The following is a 24,371-nucleotide window of genomic DNA, read 5'->3' as shown; positions in this document are numbered from 1 at the left end:
ATGGCGTAGACCCGGGAGGCGGAGCTTGCAGAGAGCTGAGATCGGGCCACTGCACTCCAGCCTGGACCACAGAGCGAGACTCCGTCTCAAAAAAAAAAAAAAGTATGCATCTTAATAATGCTTTTTAATTACTATGCTTAATAAATGTATCAGCTAGGAAATAACACTTTATATTTATTAAGTTAGCTAAAATAACAGGTTTGAATCCTTTGCTAAAAGGGCTGTGGAAAAATGGGCCAACTGATTGGTTCTGAGAGAGAGAGCGAGAGAGAGAGAGAGAGAGAGAATGTGTATTTGTCCAAGTATTATGGCCACTGTTCTCAAATCTAGCTGTTTATCAGAATTTCCTTAGTCTTTACTCAAAATACAGATGCTTAGGTCACATGCCTGGGGATTCTGATTTAGAAGGACTGAATTAGGACCTAAATATTAATATATCTATCTGGAAATATTCCATGGAAATATCATGTATTTTGAAAATATTTCACAGGATTCTGATTTATAGCTAGTGTTGAGAACCAATCATTGATAGAGAATAGTGGACCAATTTATACACTTATTAAATATAAATGGTTTATTTTGTGAAAAAACATTCTTTAGTGTAAAGTGCTTTAACTCAGCTCTCTTTCAGTTCTCTACATCTGGGGGCAGAGTTGAAAGAGCTGCTCTACCCATCTTAATCCCAGGCTCAGATGTGCAAATGTTGGAGTCTACCAACACTCAGGACTTAGTTCTTAGAAGAAATGGCCTTTGTAGAATTTGTCTCATGAATTCAGCTCTATTAAGGGATGACACACATCACTGTCTCTGTTATTACACATTAAAAAGTCTTTTATAGATAAAAGCACAAAGACTTTATTGTATTAACACAGCTAACCATTTATATAAATCCCTTGATCCTTATTTATCATTGCAAAAATAAAATATATAGTTGTAATGCCTCTGCACATATGACTTTGGTTCTTTTTCCTCTTAGCTTTATTTCCTATGCACATTTCAATATACAAATACAGAACACAAAGTTATCATTTTAGCAGCTATAAGATTACATTGTTTTACCTCATGTTTTGCAAAATTAGTCTCTAAATCTGAACATTTGGGTTGTGCAGTTTTTCCTTATTATAAATGGTGGAGTTATAAATATCATTGATCAAACACCTTTTTTCATTTTGAATTTTTCTCATACATTACCAAAAGAAGAAGCTTTAGATCAAAAGAACGAACAATGCTAATCCTTTTGCCTGTAGAGACTTACTGCTCTGCAGGATTCTACTAAGTCACTGGGCCCTGAAGAAAGGACCAGTGTGCTTCTTTTCTCACAGCCTCTCTAACAAGATGTTTTATTCATTTCATTTTAGTTAAACTGATAAAATATTAAGTTATATTTCATACCAGATGAACTTATTGAGCATATTTGTTAAAAGGCATTGTAGGGATTTAAGTCAAGGAGTCTGACTTGACTTACTTGACTTTCTATGCCAGAAAGCCTACATCCAAATTCTTGCTCTGCCGTATGACTTTCAGTAAGTTCCTTGCTTGCCCTTTTTTTTTTTTTTTTTTGAGATGGAGTCTCCCTCTGTCACCCAGGCTGGAGTGCAGTGGCACGATCTTGGCTCACTGCAACCACTGCCTCCTGGGTTCAAGTGAGTCTCCTGCCTCAGCTTCCCCTAGTAGCTGCGACTACAGGTGCACATCACCACACCCAGCTTTTTTTTTTTTTTTTTTTTGTATTTTCAGCAGAGACGAAGTTTCACCATGTTGGCCAGGCTGGTCTTGAACTCTTGACCTCAGGTGATCCGCCCGCTTCTGCCTCCCAAAGTGCTGGGATTACAGGCGTGAGCCACTGCGCCTGGCCAAGTTCCTTGCTTTCTTTGTGTCTCAGTAGACTATGTCTAAAATGGCAACATTATGGTAGGCATGTTGCAAAAAATAAGTTAAGTGCCTAGAACTGTTCCTGGAATGTAGGAAGCACTATAACTACAGGCCATTATGAATGCTCATGAGAACCAGGAGAAATGCTAGACTCCAGAGAGAAAGCTGTGAACACAACAGACACCAGAACGGTTTCTCCACTCACAAGGCCATAGCCTAGTTGGGAATACAGCTGGTTGCAATAGCAACAATGCAAGTATACAAGAAAGCATGTTGGGAAAAATCCCTGCTAGAATATTTAAGTTTTGCATTAGAGACGCTCAATGAATGTTCTAAATGTTGGATTATGGTCTATATTTCCTTCTTTCTTTTTTTTTTTTTTTTTGAAAAAACTCTGTTGCCAGGCTGGAGTACAGTGGTGCCATCTCAGCTCACTGCAAACTCTGCCTCCCAAGTTCAAGCAATTCTCCTGCCCCAGCCTCCTGAGCAACTGGGATTACAGGCATGTGCCACCATACCTAGCTAATTTTTGTATTTTTAGTAGAGATGGGATTTCCCCATGTTAGCCAGGCTGGTCTCAAACTCCTGACCTCAGGTGATCCAGCCGCCTCAGCCTCTCAAAGTGCTAGAATTACAGGCATGAGCCACTGCGCCTGGCCTGTATTTCTTATATGAACTATTTAACCATAGTCATTGTCCACTTGCCAAAGGTTCTAAGTACCTATGTGTATTCCTTCTTTTTTTTAATTTTTTTTTTGTAAAGATTGGGGTCTTGCCATGTTGCCCAGGCTGGTCTCGAACTCCTGTCCTCAAGCCATCCTCTCACCTTAACTTCCCAAAACTCTGAGATTATAGATGTGAGTCACTGTACTGGCCCATGGCCTATGTTTTTAAATGTATTTATTTAAAAATAGAAGCAGAGTATCATTCTGACACCCAGGCTGGAGTGCAGTGGCGCAATCTTGGCTCACTGCAAACTCCACCTCCTGGGTTCAAGCGATTCTCGTGCCTGAGCTTCCCAAGTAACTGAGGTTACAGACACACCATGCTGACTAATGTTTGCATTTTTAGTAGAGACGCAGTTTCGCTATGTTGGCCAGGCTGGTCTTGAACCCCTGATCTCAAGTGATCCGCCTGCCTCAGCCTCCCAAAGTGTTGCTTTCTCATTGATTGACACATCTTAAATATCTTTTCATGTTGGTACATATAGATCTTCCTCATTCTTTTTAATAGCTGTATAATTGTTCAAAGTAGGTGTGTAGTGTAGTTTATCATTAATAGACATTTAAATCATTTCCAGTTTTGTGCTATCACAGTTTTGTAATAAACAACATATCTATCTTTGTACAATTGTAGTTTTCTTGTAGAATTTATTTTGAGTATTGGGCTTTTTTCCATTATATTTATTTGAGGTATTTTTCTGTTGCTTACATTTTTATCTTTTGCATATGACAAGAACTTCAAACTAAGTTGCCCTTGTTCCTAACATATCATCTCAGAGATAGCTGGTGCATATACAGGCATGTGTAACCAAAGCAAAAGTTTTATGGAACATACTTCACCTTACTACATTCAATGTACTTTAATTCATTCCATTGTATTCTATTCTATTCATTTCATTTTATTGAAACATGTTTGTAAAGTTCCTTTAAATTGATTTTAAAATCACTAGTTCATGGCAACTCATAGTTTAAAAAGCTATTTTCCTTTTCTCCCCTACCCTGTGTTGAACCAGTCTATAGAAGCAGGCACCTATTTGAGTTTTCCTGCCTGGCAATCAGTAACCTCTAAGAACTGAAGACCTCCCTTGAACTGCAGCTCAATTAAGTAAGGTCTAGCTCTTTCCATCTTTTCCCAAGAGTAGAGACCGGGCCACCACACCTGCCAAGAATGAACAGATGGTCTCACACTAAGCCATTACTACAGATGGCAAGCACCTGACTCTGCATCTGTATGCCCACCAGATTGATATTAGCTGCATACACACCACATATGCCTAGATAAACAGGGGTATCATTTTAAGACTGTTGGTTCATTTCCATGTTGATACTTAAGGGAAGTCACTCTGTTAGATGGGAACTGTTTCCCGGCAATGCTAGCATTAAGTCAGGAAGACACAGAAGCATAACTTTCAAAGTTCTGTTCATTCAAATCCTTGCCTAGCCTGAGTATGGAGGTACAGGGGAAACATTGGGAAAGGGCTAAGATCCAGGTCAAGCGTTGGAGCTCTGACCAAATGGACCAGAATTCAGGGCAGAACTCTGGGCAAGAAAGAAGGGGTCAATGTAGATGGACAAATGCGGTATGTTGGGGTATGCAGTAGCATAGTGGACACTTGTTGCCTAGGCCCACCTAAGACTCATACAAATGTTAAGATTATGTGTTGGCCCCACCCACTGGTAGGTCAAGAATATCTGCCTTGGTCAAGATCAGCTCAGAAACAGGATGACCCTAAACACGTGGATTAGGGATATCCATACTTACAGCTGAGAGTGCCAGGGCAGGCAGGAAGTTATAGGAAACAAGAAGTCTTTGACTTCTGCATTAAATCCAGCTGAGAGACTAACTCCTTTCCTTGGCATCTGACTCAGGACTTATGAGACCATATGGCGTAAGCCGTTAAAATGCCATTTGATTATGATCAGAATTTGAAGAGTAGATCAGGTCAGAAACGCAGATTTTTCTTAATTAGGAAAAGAAAGAAACACTTAAAAGAAAAATGTTCTCTTCTTGGAAAGGATTTTCTTAAAGGTGGATTATTTATTCACTCATTAATTCATTCCTTTTGTATGATGCATTTACTAATAGATGCCTGCTTTCATTCACCTCTGAAGTTAGATGTGCACACTCTTATTTTCTCTTTTTGGATGTCACAGGTAGATAGGCATGTTTTAGCTACTTGCACTACTTAAATATGCAGATTTCTTCGGTGACATCATTTGGCTTTAGTGTTAACGGGCCCCGATGACCAATAAATAATGCTCAAGAAGTCAGGTCTGCATGACAGGTTAATTCCTTAATTGTGTTTCTCTCTGTTGGGTAGGTGATTTCCCCTGCTGCAGCAAAATGCAGATAGAGATAATGACAGGCTCCTGCAAAAATTAAGTAGATTGTAAAAGGTGAAATCATACCTAAACCCAGCTGTCAGGAGAAGTGAATTTGTCCTTCAAGATTTAAGAAACAGGCCAGGCACAGTGATTCACACCTGTAATTCCAGCATTTTGGGAGACCGAGGCAGGTGGATCACTCGAGGTCAGGAGTTCGAGACCAGCCTGGACAACATGGTGAAATCTCATCTCTATTAAAAATACAAAAAATTAGCCAGGCATGGTGGCAGGTACCTGTATTCCCATCACTTGGGAGGCTAAGGCCGGAGAATCGCTTGAACTCAGGAGGCAGAGATTGCAGTGAGTCGAGAGTGCACCACTGCACTCAGCCAGGGTGACAGAGTGAGACTGTGTCTGAAAAAAAAAAAAAAAAGATAATAAGAAACATCTGGCTGCTTCCTCTCATCCACCTGCATTCTAAGGAGATGGCCCAGCCCTCTGCCATTCTGCGAGGGAGGGACCAGGCACCTCTGCTGTCGTGGGCACTTCACTCCAGTTCTGACTGCTGATGTTTCATTTGCATCTCACTTTTGGCAGCTCTTTCTTTCCTGTGCTCCTCTGTCCTACCCTATAGGGAGTCTAAATCTCTCTTTTTGTGTGTGTGTGAGTTTTTTTCGCGATATCTTCCTTCCCTTTCCCACCTTCCCAAATCTCCCATGAGACATTTGCGTATGCAATAGAGTTCACCAAAGACTTGGGGTGAAGTGGAGGTTTATACAGCTATTAGATATTGCATATTCTGATTCCCCTCTTCCTCTGCCTTTGGTTCCCCAACCCAAACTCAAGGTCCCTAGCTGCGTAGCGGGAGGAGAGATGATTCATCTTTATGCATCATTTAGAATCATTAAAGACCCAGTAAAACTAAGGGGCCCCTCACTTTGGGTCTCTGCAATTAGGAGCACCCAACAAGTGATAGACTTTTTGACCTATCAATCTTTCTTTTTCTCTTGTACCAACGAGAAAAATTCATGCCACTCCCTTAAAGGGGTAAAACAAAACAAAAAACACCATGGTCAGCCAGGTGTGGTAGCTCACGCCTGTAATCCCAGCACTTTGGAAGGCCGAGGTGGGTGGATCACGAGGTCAGCAGATGAAGACCATTCTGGCTAACATGGTGAAACCCCATCTCTACTAAAAATACAAAAAATTAGCTGGGCGTGGTGGCATACACCTGTAGTCCCAGCTGCTTGGGAGGCTGAGGCAGGAGAAACGCTTGAACCCAGGAGGTGGAAGTTGCAGTGAGCCGAGATCGTCACCACTGCACTCCAGCCTGGGCAACAGAGTGAGCCTCCATCTCAACAACAACAACAACAACAACAAACCCACCATGGTTGGTTAGGTTTAAATTATACTTAAAAATTATCATGCTATATGGATTTATTAATATAGATAAGCCCCACTTAGTTGTCAATGGATTACATGTGATCAAAATTATCTCTCTATCTCTCTCTCTATATATATATATACACACACACACACATATGTATATATTTGAGAAGAAGTCTCGCTCTGTCACTCAGGCTGGAGTACAGTGGTGTGATCTCAGCTCACTGCAACCTTCGTCTCCTAGGGTTCAAGCGATTCTCATGCCTCAGCCTCCCTAGCAGCTGGGACTACAGGCATGCACAACCATATCCAGCTTACTTTTTGTATTTTTGGTAGAGATGGGGTTTCACCGTGTTGGCCAGGCTGGTCTCAAACTCCTGACCTCAAGTAATCCACCCACCTCAGGCTCCCAAAGTGCTGGGATTACAGGCATAAGCTACCATGCCCGGCCTAAAAATATGTTTTAATATAGAAAACTCCAAAGAGAAAAGCAAAAAGTTGGTTATTATTCTCCCAGATTGCCCCTGTAAATACAATACTCAGATTTTCGTTATTTTTCTGATCCTGTTTTTTTCTAGACTAGTCAGCATTATACCCATTGGTATAAGGAGAAATGGCACTTTGACCTAATTCTTGGCACCAGACTTAGGGACCAAGGACCTTGACGTGAGTCCAGTAGTGGGTCCTGAAACACCATGTCAGGAGCTGGCTGAGGTTGGGGAATGGAACAATTACAGATGGAACAATTACAGATAGAAAAGCCCATGAATTAAGAGTGGAACTAAAGGTGGTCTAAGACCAGATTTCAAGACAACCATAGATGTCAGGCCCGAGAAAGGGCAAGTATGAGAAGCAAGATCCAAGAGAAACTCCTAGATTTAGGCAGAATGGGGTGCAGAGAGACCAGGGAAGAGACCCGAGTGGATGTGTCATCGATCCAGATGGTGCGACCCAGGAAGCATTTGCCATCGTGAAGCTCTTCTGGAGCTCATCAGGGTCCTCCTGTGGGGCCTATGGTGGTCCTCAAAGCCTGGAGCTTTGCAGGCAGCTGCTGATGCTACATTCAGTCAGGAGGAAGTCACTGTGATCAGTGGAGTGCAGGACCTCATGGCTCTATGAAATGACATTGGTAGACTAAAGTAGGGGCAGGCAAGCCAGGATCATTAAGAGTGGCTGGGACGTACTCTGAGGTATACAAGGCCTCGGTAAGGTTAAAGTTCAGGATGCCAAGAACGGCAGCTGTGTTATAGACAATGTGAGCTGGGTTTTCTGCTGCTTACATCTGAAAGTACTAATTACGTATGTATGTGTGTGTGTGTGTATTTTATTTTATTCTATTTTTATTTATTTTGTGAGTCAGGGTCTCGCTCTGTCGAGGCTGGGTTGCAGTGGTGCAATCTCAGCTCACTACAGCCTCCACCTCCTGGGTTCAAGTGATTCTCATGCCTCAGCCTCCTGAGTAGCTGGGATTACGGGCATGCACCACCACACCCAGATAATTTTTGTATTTTTAGTACAGATGGGTTTCACCACGTTGGCCAGGCTGGTCTCAAAGTTCTGACCTCCAGTGATCTACCCATCTCAGCCTCCCAAAGTGCTGGGATTACAGGTGTGAGCCACCGTGCCTGGCTTGTATTTTAATATATACAGATGCATAAAATAAATTTTGTATAAGCAAAACTGTTAAAGGTTGCTATCCAAGTAATGAGATTACAAGTGATTTTATTTTTGCCTTGTCTGTATATTTAAATTTTTTATTTTTTTCACAATGAACTTTTCTTTTCCTTTTTTTTTTTGAGACAGCATCTCACTCTTTCACCCAGGCTGGAGTGCGGTGGTGTGATCTCCGCCCACTGCAACCTCTGCCTCCCAGGTTCAAGCAATTCTCCTGCCTCAGCTTCCCGAGGAGCTGGGACTACAGGTGCGTGCCACCACGCTCAGTTAATTTTTGTATTTTTAGTAGAGGCGGGATTTCACCATGTTGGCCAGGCTGGTCTCGAATTCCTGACCTCAGGTGATCCACTCAGCTCGGCTCCCAAAGTGCTGGGATTACAGGCGTGAGCCACTCTGTCCCACCTGCGATGAACTTCTATCAGCCACGGTTCTTACAAGCAATAGAACTGACCAAGCCTGATTTAAATGGAAGCAAAATTTGATGAAAGAGTATTGGGAACTCACATAACTACCTGGCAGTTCAGCAAAATCAGGCTTGGAAGGAAAGCAGTTACTAGGGAGCCCCAGCACACCCAGAATAAGTCCAGTGAGGATTCTGCTTGTGCTGACAATAACCCTCAGCCATTGCTGCCACTAACCCTTGGCCGCCACAACTCACATTGCTACCTAGCCTTAAATTCTGGATACCACTGCTGGTGACCTGAAAATTCAATATTACTACCTCTTCTGCCTTCAACTGCCACCAGCATGTATACCTGGCTCTTTATGATAATAACCGCTGCTTCAGATGTCCAGGGAGTTCACACTTGTTTGACTGAGCTTAGGACACTTTCCCATGTCCAAGGACAAAGGGCTAAGAAAGTGAAAATCTGAACTTCCATCTTCTCTAGTGGAAGGCAAAATCTGTGCCCACCAAGACTCCTAAGAGGGAATTACCTGAATAAGGAAGTTAAAATAAAAGTAAAATTGCCTTTACCCATATAATATTCTTGAAAAAGTCATAAAACAAAACAAAAAACCCAATCCACACCAAACCAAATTAAACCAATCCAAACTAAGTCAAACCAAAAGTCTAGCATCAATGTAAGCACTTTAGGAAAGATCACTACTTTTTTTAAAAAAAATAGGAAAAATAGTTGCATACATATTAGGCACATCTGGAAAAAAAACAGTTTTCATTAAGTCATCTGAATTTATGTACCTTTCATATTTGAAACACATTTATCTCACATTTCCTGGTTTTCTAAGCAAAAGTTTGATTCAGAATACCTGCCATCTTTTCAAACTTTCTGATGAATTTATTGTCACCAGAAGCTATGTCTTTTAATGTATCAACAGATATAGTAAATTAGACATAGTCTGATGTTATTAGCAGCTGAGTTTCTTTCTTTCTTTATTTTTTTTTTTGAGACGGAGTCCTGCTGTGTCGCCCAGGCTGGAGTGCAGTGGCGCGATCTCGGCTCACTGCAAGCTCCACCTCCCAGGTTCATGCCATTCTCCTGCCTCAGCCTCCCAAGTAGCTGGGACTACAGGCACCCGCCACCACGCCCAGCTAACTTTTTTTTTTTTGTATTTTTGGTAGAGACGGGATTTCACCATGTTAGCCAGTATGGTCTTGATCTCCTGACCTCGTGATCCACCCGCCTCGGCCTCCCAAAGTGCTAGGATTACAGGTGTTAGCCACCTCACCTGGCCGCAGCTGAGCTTCTTAAAACATGGTTAACTGAGTAATAAAGAATGCCTCTCCAGTCAGTTACGTATTTTTTTGTCATCAAAAATAGAATTATTTTAAATGGTCAAAATGACATGTACTCTGGCCAGATGCGGTAGCTCATACCTGTAATCCCAGCACTTTGAGGGGCCAAGGCAGGTAGATCAACTGAGATCAGGAGTTTGAGACCAGCCTGGCCAATGTGGCGAAACCCCATCTCTACCGAAAATACAAAAATTAGCTGGGCATGGTGGTGTGCGCCTGTATCCCAGCTACTCAGGAGGCTAAGACACAAGAATCACTTGAACTTGGGAGGTAGAGGTTGCAGTGAGCCAAGATCACACCACAGCACTCCAGTCTGGGTGACAGAGTGAGCCTCTGTCTCAAAATAAAATAAATTTAAAAAAGAATAACTTGTATTCAATGATTCATTTACCAGAGTTAGCAATAACTATATTTAAACAAGCAACCTGGAACAAGATCAAAAGAAATCCAAAGACCTAGATACAGTTAAGTATATTTACTTTTATCTCCTGCAAATTTTCTTTCCTATATATTTTTTTCTTTTTGAGACAGAGTCTTGCTCTGTTGCCCAGGCTGGAGTGCAGAGGCACAATCTCGGATCACTGTAGCCTTGACCTCCTAGGTTCAAGCAATTCTCTCACCTCGGGCACCCAGGAAGCTAGGGGCATAAGGCATGTGCCACCATACCTGGCAACTTTTTAAAACTTTTCTGTAGAGATGGGGGTCTCACTATCTTGCCCGGGCTGGTCTGAAACTCCTGGCCTCAAGCAATTCTCCCTCCTTGGCTTCCCAAAGAGCTGGGATTACAGGTGTGAGCCACCATGCCCGGCCTTTCCTGTATTTTTGAAATACAAATACCAGAACAGTTTTCTTTAAAATACCAATGTCATCATGTCATTCACACACTTAGAATTTTTCAAAATCTCTCAGTGCCGTTAGGAAAAGTCCAGACTTCTGAGCTGGTTATTAAGATCTATCTTTTAGGCCGGGCACGGTGGCTCATGCCTGTAATCCCAGCACTTTGAAAGGCCAAGACGGGCAGATCACCTGAGGTCGGGAGTTCAAGACCAGCCTGACCAACATGGTGAAGTCCCATCTCCACTAAAAATACAAAAATTAGCCGGGTGTAGTGGTGGGCGTCTGTAATCCCAGCGACTAGGGAGACTGAGGCAGGAGAATTACTGGAACCTGGGAGATGGAGGTTGCAGTGAGCCGAGATCGCACCACTGCACTCCAGCCTGGGCAACAAGAGCGAAGCTCCATCTCAGGAAAAAAAAAAAAAAAAAAAAAAGATTTCTCTTCTAAAAGGGAATCCGTGTACACTGTTAGCAGGAATGTAAAATAATACAACCACTATGGAGAACAGTTTGGAGGTTCCTCAAAAAACTAAAAATTGAGCTACCATATGACCCAGCAATCCCACTGCTAGGTATATACCCAAAATAAAGTAAATCAGGGTACTGAAGAGATATCTGCACTCCTATGTTTGTTGCAGAACTGTTTACAATGGCTAATATTTGGAAGCAACCTAAGTGTCCAACAGAGGAATGGATAAAGAAAATGTGGTGCATATACACAATGGAGTACTATTCAGCCATAAAAAACATGAGATCCAGTCATTCGCAACAGCATAGATGGAAGTGGAGGTCATTATGTTAAGTAAAATGAGCCAGGCACAGAAGACAAGCATTATATTTTCTCACTTTTTGTAGGACATAAAAGTCAAAACAACTGGGCTCATGGATGTAGAGAGTGGAAGGATGGTTACCAGAGGCTGGGAAGGTTAGTGGGAGGGTAGGGGTGAGGTAGAGATGGTTAATGGATACAAAAAATAGTTACAATGAATAAGACCTATCATTTGACAGCACAATAGGGTGACTATTTAAATAATTATATATTTTAAAATAAAGCATGTAAGTGGATTGTTTGTAACTCAAAGGATAAATGCTTGAGGGGATGAATACCCCATTCTCCATGATGAGCTTATTTCACATTATGTCCCTGTATCAAAACATCTCATGTACCCCATACACAAATACACCTACTGTGTATCCACAAAAAATTTTTTTAAAAATTAAAAAAGAAGAGATTAGTAAGCATTAAAAACATCCTGAAATTTTTTCCTTTCCATAGCAGTATTGAAAAAAAAAGTAAGTTTATCATTCTGTGAAAAAAAAAAGAAGAGTTCTCTTCTATGTGGCTGCCCCAACCTACCTTTCCAGCCGCATCTCCCACTGTTTCCCTATGAGAGCTTGTACTTCCAGCCAGTTGGGTCTCTGAGTAAGTCTTGTTGTTTCTTGGTGCTATGCCTATGTTTACACCATCTTCTCTACATGGAAGAGAAGATGACTTTCATCAGCTCTTCCTATCCATATCAATTTTACTTATCTCTAAAAATCAGGCTCATATCCTCCGTGCCATTTGAAATTTGACTCTTAACTCATCAAGAAATTTCTTTCTAATTCCTATAGCAAAAAGCATTCGCGTTCCAGTTTTTTTTTTTTTTTTTTTTTTGAGACGGAGTCTCGCTCTGTCGCCCAGGCTGGAGTGCAGTGGCCGGATCTCAGCTCACTGCAAGCCCCGCCTCCCGGGTTTACACCATTCTCCTGCCTCAGCCTCCCGAGTAGCTGGGACTACAGGCGCCCGCCACCTCCCCTGGCTCGTTTTTTGTATTTTTTGGTAGATACGGGGTTTCACTGTGTTAGCCAGGATGGTCTCAATCTCCTGACCTCGTGATCCGCCCGTCTCGGCCTCCCAAAGTGCTGGGATTACAGGCTTGAGCCACCGCGCCCGGCCGCGTTCCAGTTCTTGATGTTACTGTTAGGTTGTAAGGCGTGTAACCATTTGTTACCACAAAACATTAAAGCAGAAGATTATGAATTTTAAAGTCATTAATTAATTGAAGCATTTTAAAGAACCTCTCCCACATGAATGCCACTGTCCCTCACCTGAGTCTGGCTGGGCTTTCTGTATGGTGGGGGAGCACCTCTACAGCACTGGTGACTGCATGTCACCTGGTGTCTGCCCATGAGTGTGTCTTGCTGAATGATTCTGAGTGCAACACTTTGCCATTCACTCAGCTTGTCCTTTAGATCAGGCCCCAGGGCTCATGTTGGAGTACCAGAGACCGCTAAAATATTGAGAGTCCCATGCAGGGATTTACAGTAGGGGAGGACCCTTGAGATGACTCCAAATCTATAATGTGCCTAGCAGCTTCAGCAGTTACCAGTGGGTGGAGATGTTAGGAAAGGAGTTATAGTTTGGGTGTAGAGACATGCTGGAGGCAACACAGAAGCTGCCAGGACAGGCAGTGGTAGAGGGATGATAGAGACCACTTTGCAACTGAAAAAATCTTTGGGAAAACACATGAGACCACCCCACCCCATCCCTGCTTAGAGACTCCCAGAAATAGTTGAGTGGTATTTGAGAGTGGTCAGATTTCCCAGAGTTGAAGGTGACAGCAGAGTCAGAGAAATAACATTTTTACCGTTACTGTGACCCTATTTTATTTCAGACAGGTGTGGCCTAGGACAACATGGGTTATATTCAGATGTGTTTATTTGCCATCTTAAGGCACACAGAAAAGCAGAGAGATAAAAATAGTTACGTTTAGGTTACAGGATTATGGGTAATTTTTGTGGCAACAGCTTAATAACATATATAGTTATTATTAACCAGTTACCACAGAATTAACAAATATTATAAATATAAAAATGTTATCAAATTGCTACCATAAAATTTTATATATTTAAAAAATATAGGCCAGGTACTGTGGCTCATGCCTGTAATCCCAGCACTTTGGGAGGCCAAGGTGGGCAGATCACTTGAGATCAGGAGTTCAAGACCATCCTAGCTAACATGATGAAACCCCGTCTCTACTAAAAATACAAAAATTAGCCAGTTGTGGTGGCATGCACCTGTAATCCCAGCTGCTCAGGAGGCTGAGGCATGAGAATTATTTGAACCTAGCAGGAGAAGGTTGCAGTGAGCCGAGATCGTGCCACTGCACTCCAGCCTGGGCAACAGAGTGAGACTCAGTCTCAAAAATAAAAAATAAAAAATAAAACAAAATATGTAGTATATATATGTATATATTTATATCAATACATATTCATATATACGTACAAGGCATACTTTGTTTTATTGTGATTCACTTTATTGCATTTCACATATGTATATTGCATTTTTACAAATTGAAGGTTTGCAGCAACCCTGGGTCAAGCAAGTCTATTGGCACATTTTTTCCAATAGCATATACTCACTTCATTCTTGTGTCACATTTTGGTAATTCTCATAATATTTCTAACTTTATTATTGTATCTGTCATGGTGATCTATGATAAGTGACCTTTGATGTTACTATTGTGACTGTTTTGGGGCACCATGAACTGCACCCATATAAGATGGTGAACTTAGTTAATGTTGTGTGTGCTCTGACTGTTCCACCAACTGCCCAGTCCCCCATCTCTTTCTCTCTCCTCCGGCCTCTCTATTCTCTGAGACATGATGATGTTGAAATTGGGTAATTAATCACCCTACAATGGCCTCTAGGTGTTCTAGTGAGTCATGTATCTCTCACTTTAAATCAAAAGCTAGAAATGATTAAGCTTAGAGAGGAAGACGTGTCAAAAGCTGAGATAGGCCAGAAACTAGGCCTCTTGCACCGAACAGCCAAGTTGTAAATGCAATGGAAAAGTTCTTGAAGGAAATTAAAAGTCCAACTCTAGCAACACACTAATGATAAGAAACTGAAACAGTCTTATTGCTGATATGGTGAAAGTTTGAGTGGTCTGGATAGAAGATCAAACCAGCCATAACATTCCCTTAAGCTAAAACCTAATCCAGAGCAAAGCCCTAACTCTCTTCAATTCCATGAAGGCTGAGAGAGTGAGGAAGCTACAGAAGAAAAGTCTGACACTGGCAGAGGCTGTTTCATGAGGTTTTAGGAAAGAAACTCTCTCTGTAACATAAAAGTGCAAGGTGAAGCAAGATGTGCCGATGCAGAAGCTGCAACAAGTTATCCAGAAGATCTAGCTAACATAATTGATAAAGATGGCTCCACTAAACAACAGATTTTCAATATAGACAAAACAGCCTTCTATTGGAAGACGATGCCATCTAGGACCTTCCTAGCTAGAAAGAAGTCAATACCTGGCTTCAAAGCTTCAAAGGACAGGTTGACTCTCTTGTTATGGGTTAATACAGCTGGTGACTTTAAGTGGAAGCCAATGCTTACTTACCATCCCCCAAATCTTAGGACCCTCAAGAATTATGCTAAATCTACTCTACCTGTGCTCTATAAATGGAACAACACAGCCTAGATGACGGCACATCAGTTTACAGAATGGTTTACTGAATATTTTAATTCCACTGTTGAGACAGCAGGATTAAATGCTCAAGCAAAAGCATTCCCTTTAATATATTACTAGTCATCAACAATGCAGCTGGTCACCCAAGAACTCTGAGGAGATGTAAAAGGAGATTAATGTTTTCATGCCTGCTAACATGCATCTATTCTGCAGCCCATGGATCAAAGAATAATTTTGATTTTTGTGTCTTGTTATTTAAAATATATATTTCACAAGGCTGTATCTGCCATAGCTAGTGATTCCTCAGATGGATCTGGGAAAAGTAAATTGAAAACCTCATAGAAAGGATTCACCATTCTAGATGCCATTAAGAACATTTGTGATTCATGAGAGGAGGTCAAAATATCAACAAGAACAGGAGTTTGGAAGTAGCTGATTTCAACCCTCATGAATGAGTTCAAGGAGTTCAAGACTTCAGTGAAGGAAGTCACTGCAGATGCAGTGCAAATAGCAAGAGAAGTAGAATTAGAATTGGAGCCTGAGAACCAGAACTAGAATTAGAAGTTACCATCTCAAGACCAAACTTGAATGGGTTAGGAATTGCTTCTTATGCATAAACAAGGAAAGTGGTGGTTTGAAATGGAATCTGGTGAAGATGCTGTGAACGCAGTTGAAATGATAACAAAGAACTTAAAGTATTAATTAATCTCAGTTGATAAAGCAGTGGCAGGCTTTGAGTAGATTGACTCCAATTCTGAAAAATATTCTGTGGGTAAACTGTTATCAAACAGCATCTTATGCTACAGAGATCTTTTGTGAAAGGCAGAATCAATTGATACATCAAACTTCACGGTTGTCTTAGTTTTAAAAATTGCCACAGTAGGCCAGGCGCAGTGGCTCAACCCTGTAATCCCAGCACTTTGGGAGGCTGAGGCGGGCAGGAGTTTGAGACCAGCCTGGCCAACATGGTGGAACCCCGTCTCTACTAAAAATACAAAAATTAGCCGGGCATGGTGGCAGGGGCTTGTAATCCCAGCTACTCAGGAGGCTAAGGAAGGAGAATCACTTGAACCTAGGAGGCGGAGGTTGCGGTGAGCCAAGATCGTGCCATTGCACTCCAGCCTGGGGGACCAGAGTGAGACTCCATCTCAAAAAAAAAAAAAATTGCCACAGCCATCCCAAACTTTAGCAACCACCACCCTGATCAGTCAGCAGCTATCAACACTGAGGCAAGATCCTTCACCAGCCAAAAAAAATTACAACTTGCTGAAGGCTCAGATGATCATTAGGATTTTTTAAGCAATGAGATATTTTTAAATTAAGGTACAAATGTTATATTTTATATATATATATAAAACCACACCTGGCTAATTTTGTACTTTTAGTAGAGACGGGGTTTCTCCATGTTGGTCAGGCTCATCTCAAACTCCTGACCTCAGGTGATCCTCCTGCCTTGGCCTCCCAAAGTGCTGGGATTACAGGTATGAGCCACCATGCTGGGCCAATTTTTTAGAGATAATGTTATTGCACACTTAATAGACTACAGTATAGTATAAATATAACTTTTACATGCATTGGGAAACCAAAAAAATTCTTTTCTTTGAGACAAGGTCTTGCTCTGTCACCCAGGCTGGAGTGCAGTGGATCATAGCCCACTACAACCTCAAACTCCTGGCCTCAAGCAATCCTCCTGCCTCAGCCTCCTGAGTAGTTGGTGAACAGGTGTACACCACTGCACCTGACTAATTTTGTTTATTTTATTTTTGTAGAGACAGAGTCTTGCTATGTTGATCAGGCTGGTCTTTTTGTTTGTTTTTGAGAGGGAGTCTCGCTCTTGTTGCCCAGGCTGGAGTGCAATGGCACGATCTCAGTTCACTGCTACCTCTGCCTCCCAGGTTCAAGCAATTTCCCTGTCTCAGCCTCCCTAGTAGCTGGGATTACAGGCGTCTGCCACCATGTCCAGCTAATTTTTGTATCTTTAGTAGAGATGGGGTTTCACCATGTTGGCCAGGCTGGTCTCAAACTCCTGGTCTCAGGTGATTTGCCCACCTTGGCTTCCCAAAGTTCTGGGATTACAGGCATGAGCCACCGTGCTAATCAGACTAGTCTTAAACTCCTGGCCTCAAGCAATCCTCCTGTCTCAGCCTTCCAAAATGCTGGGACTATAGACATGAACCACCACACCTGGCCAACATACATTCTTCACATTTATTTGGAAACACTTTCTGACTGGACACTTCATGAGTCAATGACAGATTCTACATGAGGCCCCCTTCAGTTTCTGGTAGGAAAAGTCAATGTGTTTGGAGACAGAGGAAGAAAAGGTTCTATCAGGACCTGAACAGGGAGATGGGAGATGAGCAGTCACTACCTGTGCACCAAGGAAAGATAAAAGAGAAAACTGAATGATACAAGCTCTCTAGACATCAGAGTCAGCTTAGGGTAAAATCAGCTTGTAGACAGAATAGGTCTTTAGTCCAGTTCAATTCCATCCTCGTCTCCTTGGATCGCACTTTCTTCCATTTCTCCTTCAAATCCATATTAAAATCTAAGAAAGCACACCTCATTTTTTGCCTGACTTTGTGTTTCTTGGGGCTGTATTAGCACAAGAGCTCATCCTCTGACTCTTGAGTTCTTGAGCCCCAGTTCTGGCTTTACTTTCAAGCACCAACTAGGGGATCCTGGACACCACATACTGCCCTTTTAGGCCTCAGAAGATTCCCTCACATTAAGCTGGCTCTGTGGTGGCCTAACTCCCAGCTGTCACCTGCTGTCTTGCCCTGTGGATGTTCATCTACCAGGGATGAACTTTGGTGCAGACCCAGGCAATCAGTACCGTTTCATGAATGACATGGGCTCCTTTCCCAGGTGGACTGTATTCCTATCATTCCTGAGAGCATGCTCTGCTCTGATCCATAACTTATCTGACCTCGGGAAGGCTTGAGAACATGTAAAGAAAGCAAATGAGCTGGGTATGGTGGCACATGCCTGTAATCCCAGCTACTTGGGAGGCTGAGATGGGGAGGATCACCTGAGGCCAGTATTTCAAGGCTGCAGTGAGCCGTGATTGTGCCACTGCACTCCAGCCTGGGTGAAAGACTGAGTCCTTGTCTCTAAAGAAAGTAGAGTGCGGCTGAGGTCAGGCCCAGGCCATTCTTTCTAGGCCTACTGCCCTGTCAAGGATTTCTGGAGTTTACCATGGTTTAACCTCAGGAGCCTCTTCAGACTTCATGAATAGTATTTAGGTAAGCCAAGGTTGTAGATGGCCCCCAGGTCACATGACTCCCCCACCCCCATCCCAAGTAGCTTACTGATTCTCAGATTTGTCTGATGCATTCATTAAAAAAATCCCGGCTGGGCACGGTGGCTCACGCCTGTAATCCCAGCACTTTGGGAGGCTGAGGTGGGTGGATCAGGAGGTCAAGAGATCGAGACCATCCTGGCTAACACGATGAAACTCCATCTGTACTAAAAATACAAAAAATTAGCTGGGCATGGTGGCAGGCGCCTGTAGTCCCAGTTATTTGGGAGGCTGAGGCAGAAGAATGGCATGAACCCAGGAGGTGGAGCTTGCAGTGAGCCGAGATCGTGCCACTGCACTCCAGCCTAGGTGACAGAGCGAGACTCCATCTCAAAAAAACAAAAACAAGAAAACCCCACGCAGAGTAAAGTGCTTCTGCAGAGCCTATGAGAAATCCTTACTTTTGTCTTTACTTGGTCTATACGCTATTCCAGGTGGCTCCAGGGATTCCTGGCTTGATTAATATAAAGGAAATTTCTGGTAGCCTGACAGACACCCTAGTCTAGGTTCCAGGTTTTCACCAATTGAGATTTAATGGTTAACTCCCAATATCTTGAAGAAGTATCAGGGCTGTTCAATGCCCCAACATTGCCAAATAATGAGCTTTCTGTTGAACCTAAAGCCTGCAGAGTTTCACTAATCCCATTGAGATCCTGACTTTTGGGACCAGACTGGACATCCCAGAGTTGCCAAAGACACCACAACCAGCATGAAATACTATGGCTTCAGGGCAGGCTCTAGATCAGTCTTCTCACACTTTAATGTGCTTGTGAGTCATCTGGGGATTTTGTAAAAAAAAATGTAGATTCTGATTCAGCGGATCTGGGTGGGGCCTGAGATTCTGCATTTCTAACAGGTTCCCAGGTGATGCTAATAACTGCTGGCCTGAGGATCACACTTCAAGTGGCAAGACTCTGACGGCAGCAGTGTGGATGGAAAACACTCCACAGTTCAATTCCCTTCTATGAATGTAGTTTTCCTGCAGCTGGAAGGGAAGGTGCCTTTGAGACAAATGGAAATAGTCTTTATCCACTTGGCCTTTGACATCCCCTTGTAAGCAAGTAGAGATAAGGGAACTGATTAGTGCTCAAGAGGAACCCAGACACCTAGGTATTTCTGCCCAATTGCATATATAACGTCTCAAGTACTCACTTCATAACACCCCATCCCTCACCCACCCACCCACTCAGTGATGCTGACTGATTCAACATTTAGGCCCTAGGATAGGGTAGAAGAGAGGGTGTGAAATTGCTCAGTGACTGAACAAGGGTTAGTTCTGGAGAGCTGGGATTCTTAGAGAAGGTAACAGGGTTCTTTTCTCTTCAGTCTCTATTGGCTATCCAGGTAGTAGCTGGCAGCTCACTGCGCAGGGTACTATGCTCGTCAGAAATAAATAAATAGGCCAGGCGAGGTGGCTCATGACTATACTTCCAGCACTTTGGGAGGCCGAGATGAGAGAATCACCTGGGGCCAGGAGTTTGAGACCAGCCTAGGCAACATAGTGAGACCCTCCCCACCCACCATCTCTACAGATAATCAAAAAACTAACTGGGTATGGTGGTGAGAGCCTGTAGTCCCAGCTACTCAGGAGGCTGAGGTGAGAGGACAGCTTGAGCCCTGGAGGTGGAGGTTGCAGTGAGCCAAGACTGCACCATGCATTCCAGCCTGAGCGATAGAGTGAGACCCTGACTCAAAAAAAAGGGAAGAAAGAAAAAGTAAAAATAAAAATATAAAATAAACAGAAGCTTACTCCTGCTCTCCAGACTCTTTTTATCAAGTAAGGAAGACATATGTGGGCAAATAACGATGGAATGACGTGCTAACTCTCTAACAGGTTTGTGACAAATATCTGTATTGAACGTGCCTAGCAAGATGGTGGAGAATGAGGTTTGGGAAGGGTTCTAGAAACTCTTCTCAGAAGAGTGGGCTGGGAGTAGGACTTTTCCAGGTGGAGAAGGAGGCGTGGAAGGATTTTCTACTCAGCATTTTCCTCAGGGAAGGGCCAGGAAGAGACAGCAGCTCCAAAGAGGAGTCCCTGGAACAAGATTTCTCAGAACACATGACATACGGAAGATGACTGAAAGAGAAGCAACAGCGCTTGCTGAATATTAGATACATGATTGGGCAGATGGAGCGTCTCCTGCGGCATGAAGGTTTTCTCTTTTTTCTTTTAATGTTTCCCTGAGTGATTTTTATAAGTATTTCTAATAAAGTTAAAAGTAGATAAAGAGGTGCCTGCTGTAATGAAAGGGGTGTTTATGAGCTTCTCAAAGATCTCTGCACCAGAGAGAGATCAAAGTCAGACCACAGTGCTGCAGGGGTGGGTCTGTTGCCTATGGCCAGCTGCAAAGGGGCATAATTGCCATCTAGTGGCACAAACCCACAAGTGTGAGCTCCATTCTGGGCGTCTGTAGTCTCTTCAGGTAAGAAATTGTTATGGCCTATACAAACGTCTCTGTCCTCTCCAGTTCCTAGCCCCTTAGTTTGGTTACTGGAGAAGACTGATCCAACTAGGAAACTGTCAAATGGACAGTATTTTGCAAGAGATTAATTCATACTAAAATGTAAAGAGTCACTCAAACGAATGTGAATGACTGACGTTGCCTTGATGTCCAATTTGAGAGAGGAGAGGTGTGGTGGAAGGACCAGGAGAACAGGAAGAGCAGGAATAGGGTGGGGATGGGCTGTCCCTAAGACAAGGAACAAATACAGGAAGAGGCCCTGCAGGAGCAGCTGCCTTTGATTTTACTTGTTTACCTTTTCCTGGGAAGAAGCAAATAGCAGTTGCTCGTGACATTATTTTCAGAGCTATTTTCAGATAGCTGTGAAAGGGCTGTGGGGCTATTTTGCTAGCAAGAGTGTTTAGCAAGGCTAATTTTATCACAGAGTGGCTTTGTTCCTAGATGCACCGGCATGTTGAATTAAACATTCTGAAGAAAGGAATCCCCTATCAGTGCTTCCTCGGTGATGTGTGGTAGCTCCTGTGGCACCATGAGAGCCAGAGAATGGTCTTCTGCTAGTGCCTGACAGGGGATCATTGGTTAGGGTCTGTTTCAGTTTTCATACTGGGCTCCTTCTCCAGGGCCTCTTATTATTTGCCAAATTCTTACATTACATAGAGAGAGCCCCAGGGCTCCTTACAGACTGTGAGAAGGTGTTTTCAGATAAGGAGGGTGACATGTACCAAAGCAGAGCCATTACAGAGCAGGTGAGAGCCAGAATCAGGAGGCCAAGATCAATAAAACACAGAGGCAAAATGGGATTTCTGCAATCAAGGATTTTACAGTCAGACCGACATAGTTCTGATTTTGGCTTCTTATGAGCTATGTGACAATTCAATTTTAATTTTTAGTTTTACAGACAGGATCTGGCTTTGTCACTCAGGCTGGAGTGCATGGCTAAGAGAAGCCTCCAACTCCTGGGCTCAAGTGATCCTCCTGCCTCAGCCTTCTGAGCAGTTGGCACTACAGGCATGCACCACCACACGTGTTTATTAAAAAAAAAAAAAAAAAAAAAATTTTTTTTTTTTTTTTTTTTTTTTTTTTTTTTTTTGTAGAGATAGAGTTTCACTATGTTNAAAAAAAAAAAAAAAAAAAAAAAAAAAATTTTTTTTTTTTTTTTTTTTTTTTTTTTTTTTTTTGTAGAGATAGAGTTTCACTATGTTGCCCAGGGTAGTCTTGAATTCCTGGTCTCAAGTGATCCTCCTGCCTCAGCTTCCCAAACACGGGGATTACAGGTGTGAGCCACAGTGCCTACCTCTGTGTGACAATTTAGGCAAGTTAGCTGATCTCTCTGGGGTCAGTTTCTTCGTCAGCAAAATGGAAATTAAAAGGTGCTGTGTTTTTTTTTTTTTTCCAATGCCTACCTCCAAATCTCCCTTCTGAGTACCCCACTTTCTTCACTGTGCCTCCCCGCTTCCCGTTGGCACAGTACCAGCCTCCAGTGTTGCTCAAAGATCCCCCTCTTCTAGAAGGAGGAGTTCTCATGGGGATGGAACAAAACCACAATGAAGATATATGAAAGCTGAAGCTTCTGAGCTGCCAAGAGATGTTCAGTGTTTGGGCTACTAGGTGGAGGACGCCTCCTTTCACAATCTTCTGGCTTCTCTTTGGAATCCCTTCCTCCCTTTCATGCTAGGGACTATATAGGGGCCCCTTACCAAAAGTCTAGGTATGGGTGGCTCAGGCTGACACTGCTCTGAGTCTAAATGAGGGATGGCTTTTCCCTAGGCACTAATTATTTGGTTCCCTTTTCCAAAGGGGCTATTTTCACCATCTGAGTGTTAAAACCTCAAAAGGTCCAGATTAAGCAGGTAGGCCCGAAGGAAAGAGTTTTAGAAAAACCACCAGCTGCTCTTAGCCCTATTCTGGGATTTCTCATATTAGGATTATATACAATCCTCTCTTTAAAAAAACTGTGGTAAAATACACATGTCATAAAATTTAGCCTTTTAAGCTTTTTTTTTTTTTTTTTTTTTTTTTTTTTTTTTTTTTTTTTTTTTTTTAGACAAGGTCTCACTCTGTCACCCAAGTTGGAGTGCAGTGATATAATCATAGCTCACTGCCGCCTCTACCTCTTGGGCTCAGGTGATCCTCCTCTCTCAGCCTCCTGAGTAGCTGGGACCACAATCAGCTAACTTTTTATTTTTGTAGAGACAGGGTTTCCCTATGTTGCCCAGGATGGTCTCAAATTCCTGGACTCAAGGATCCTACCACCTAAGCTTCTCAAAGTGCTGGGCTTACAGGCACGAGCCACTGCACCTGACCCTTTTGAAGCATTTTTAAGTGTAAAGTTCAGTGGCAATAAGTAGATTTACATTGTTGTACAATCATCACCACTATTCATTTCCAGAACTTTTTCCATCATCCCATATTGAGATTCCATACTCATTAAACACTAACTCTCCATTCCACTCTCCCCCCACTACCTGGTAACTGCTATTCTACTTTCTGTCTGTCTGAAATCTAGGTAACTTATATAAATGGAATCAAATTTGTCCTTGTGTGTCTTATACAGGCCTCTTTTAAAGGAAAAAAATTATATATTATAGACATGCTCTACTGAGTATTCTGATGTTACATACACATACGCATATGTGTAAAAGTAGATATAAGATGCTAAGCTTATGGCTCCATTTGCAACTTATGCAATTATAAAATAAAATTACCAAACTAAATCTAAAAATCCACAAAATCTTGTATTATTCATTTTAGTGTGAGAGATAATGTTTTGCTAAAACAAAATTTCCAAAAGCATTTAATAATCGAAATAGTTTTGGGTCTGGTTTCTACATTTAATTTGTGTTTGCATTTTGGCTCCAATTATTTTAACGCAGAGAATAACTGTACACATATATTGTAGAAAATGTTACTAGTAACATCAAAGCTTTGTTTGACACTGCAGGATAATCAGGCTACATACTTAGCCATAATATTGCCAGCAAGCAATTCTTGGAAGCCAATGTTAATGAGGCATTACTAGATAATAATGTAAAATTATCTTTTCTTGGAGATAAGAGTAACATTGTGGTATTGTTGAAATATGAATTAAAGGGGCATCTACTCTAATTCTTGTTAGAATTGGGAAGAGAGAAACCCCTTATTGTGATTACCTACTATACTTGCTGGGGCCTTTGTGATTGCCTCAACAGGTTGAAGGGGAAGAAATATAGATGTCATCTCTTGATGGGATAGTGACAAGATTCTAGAAGAGCTTATAGGACCAGGAATATTGCTGTGCTCATTTTGGAAATGACAGTCTTTCACATTTACCACTTGCCATGTGATGATTCAATTCTCCCACCACTTTCTTACATTCAAAATCATTTCAAAATGATTTTGAACTGTTGCAAGTTGATATATACAAAGATAAGCTTTAAGCAATGGAATCTGAATACGAAATTGCCAGCAATGTTCAGGTTCTCTTGAGTTCAGTGTACTTATAAAACTATCTTGATTGCTATGAAACAAGCCACCCCAAAGCTGAATGGTTTAAAACATGTGTCTCGCAAGTCTGTGATTTGGGCAGAGCTTGCTGGGGATAGCTTGT

The sequence above is a fragment of the Rhinopithecus bieti genome, unplaced genomic scaffold (genome assembly GCF_001698545.2).
Source record: "Rhinopithecus bieti isolate Rb0 unplaced genomic scaffold, ASM169854v2 scaffold_759, whole genome shotgun sequence".
NCBI classification, from domain to species: domain Eukaryota; kingdom Metazoa; phylum Chordata; class Mammalia; order Primates; family Cercopithecidae; genus Rhinopithecus; species Rhinopithecus bieti.
The sequence above is the reverse complement of the archived record's forward strand: the minus strand, read 5'-3'. Positions refer to the sequence as shown.